The sequence below is a fragment of the Meles meles genome, chromosome 7 (genome assembly GCF_922984935.1).
Source record: "Meles meles chromosome 7, mMelMel3.1 paternal haplotype, whole genome shotgun sequence".
Classification (NCBI taxonomy): Eukaryota; Metazoa; Chordata; class Mammalia; order Carnivora; family Mustelidae; genus Meles; species Meles meles.
In genome coordinates this window covers 58318093-58320187 of record NC_060072.1, presented here as the reverse complement: position 1 = coordinate 58320187, position 2095 = coordinate 58318093, and the positions used below count along the sequence as shown (strand labels likewise).

The window sequence follows — 2095 nt, the reverse complement described above, 5'->3', positions numbered from 1 at the left end:
GGCTTCATAGAATGGATTTGGAGACCTTCCTTTCTCTTCTATTTTTTGGAATAGTTTGAAAAGAATAGGTATTAACTCTTCTTTAAATGTCTGGTAGAATTCAGTTGTGAATCCATCTGATCCTGGACTTTTATTTTTTGATTTTTTTTATTATTACCTATTCAATTTTGTTACTTGTAACCCACCTGTTCAGATTTTCTATTTCTTTTTTATTCAGTTTTGAAAGATTTTAGGGGCATCTGGGTGTCTCCGTGAGGTAAGCATTGCCTTCGGCTCAGGTCATGATCCCAGGGTCCTGGGACTGAGCCCCCATCAAGCTCTCTTCTCAGCAGGAAAATGCTTCTCCCTTTGCCTACCCCCAGCTTGTGTTCTCTCTCTCTCTCTCTCTCTCTCAAATACATAAATGAAATCTTAGGGGAAAAAAAAAAAAGGATGATTGCATGTTTCATGCTCACTACTAAAATTAGAATGACCAAGAGAAGATTAGCAAGGTCCCTGCACAGGGATAGCATGCAAATCCACAAAAGACTGTATGTCTCTAAGAATTTACCCATTTCTTCTAGGTTGTCCAGTTTGTTGGCATATAATTTTTTTATTAATTATTTTCATTAACATATGATGTATTATTTGCCCCAGGGGTACAGGTCTGTGAATCGTGAGGCTTACACATTTCACAGCCCTCACCGTATCACATACCCTCCCCAATGTACATAACCCAACCACCCTCTCCACACCCCCCCTCCCCCCAGCAACCCTCAGTTTGTTTTGTGAGATTACGAGTCTTTTATGGTTTGTCTCTCTCCTGATCCCATCTTGTTTCATTTATTCCTTCCCTACCCCCAAGCCTCCCACTCTGCCTCTCAAATTCCTCATATCAGGGAGATCATATGATAGTTGTCTTTCTCTGATTGACTTATTTTGCTCAGCATAATACCCTCTAGTTCCATCCACATTGTTGCAAATGGCAAGATTTCATTTCTTTTGATGGCTGCATAGTATCCCATTGTACATATATACCACATCTTCTTTATCCATTCATCTGTTGATGGACATCTGGGCTCTTTCCATATTTTGGCTATTGTGACATTGTTGCTATAAACATTCGTGTGCACATTGTTGGCATATAATTTTTTGATGACATTCTCTTATACTCTCTTATATTTCTGGGGTATCTTTTGTTACTTCTCTTTCACTCTGATTTTATTTATTTGGGTCCTTTCTCCTTTTTTCTTGAAAAATCTAATTAAAGGTTTGTCTATTTTGTTTATCTTTTCAAAGAACCGGTTCTGACTTTTTTTGATTTTTTCTATTTTTTAAAATCTCTACATCATTTCTTTATTGCCCTGGTCTTCATTATTTCCTTTCTTCTACTACCCTAGGTTTTATTTTTTCTTCCTTTTTTAGTACCTTTCAGGGTAATGTTAGGGTTTTTATTTGAGTTTTTTCTTATTTCTTGAGGTAGGCCTGTATTGCTACCTCTTAGAACTGCTTTTGCTCTGTCTCATAGATTTTGGACATTTATTTATTTATTTATTTATTTATTTGGTTGGGGGAAGTTCACTTTCACTTGTCTCTATGTATTTTTTGTTTTCTTTTTTCATTGCTTCATTGACCCATTGGTTGTTTAATATCATGTTGTTTAGTCTCCACATGTTTGTGCTTTTTTCCCAGTTTTTTCTTACAATTCATTTCTAGTTTCATACTGTTGTGGTTGAAGAAAGATGCATGGTATAATTTCAGTCTTCTTAAATTTTTGAGACTTGTTTTATGGCCTAATATGGGATCTATTCTGGAGAATGTTCCATGTTTACTTGAAAAGAATGTGTATTCTGTTGTTTTTGGATGGAGTGTTCTGTACTGTTAAGGTCCGTGATCAAAGGAGCGAGAATGATACAAAGCCAAGGTCAAGTAAAGCTTTATTTCATGCCAAGCATCGAGAATCAAACTGACCCATTGGGGCACTCCTCCTAGCCTCACAGACTAATTTTTATAGAGGTAGTTGAGCCTGGCTATACACAGGTGGCCAATGAGATTGCAATACACAGAGAAAACTGCACAGTCATGCTAGGTCAGCAACACACAGAGAAAACTGCAC

The 2095-nt window shown here is 37.0% G+C and overlaps 1 non-coding gene across 1 annotated transcript; it reads left to right on the top strand.

The window, feature by feature from the left end:
* The first annotated feature begins 437 nt into the window (after nt 1-437).
* On the top strand, nt 438-540 carry LOC123947801. Its single transcript, XR_006819834.1, has one exon. It is a non-coding gene; the product is annotated as a U6 spliceosomal RNA (small nuclear RNA).
* The last annotated feature ends 1555 nt before the right edge of the window (nt 541-2095 follow it).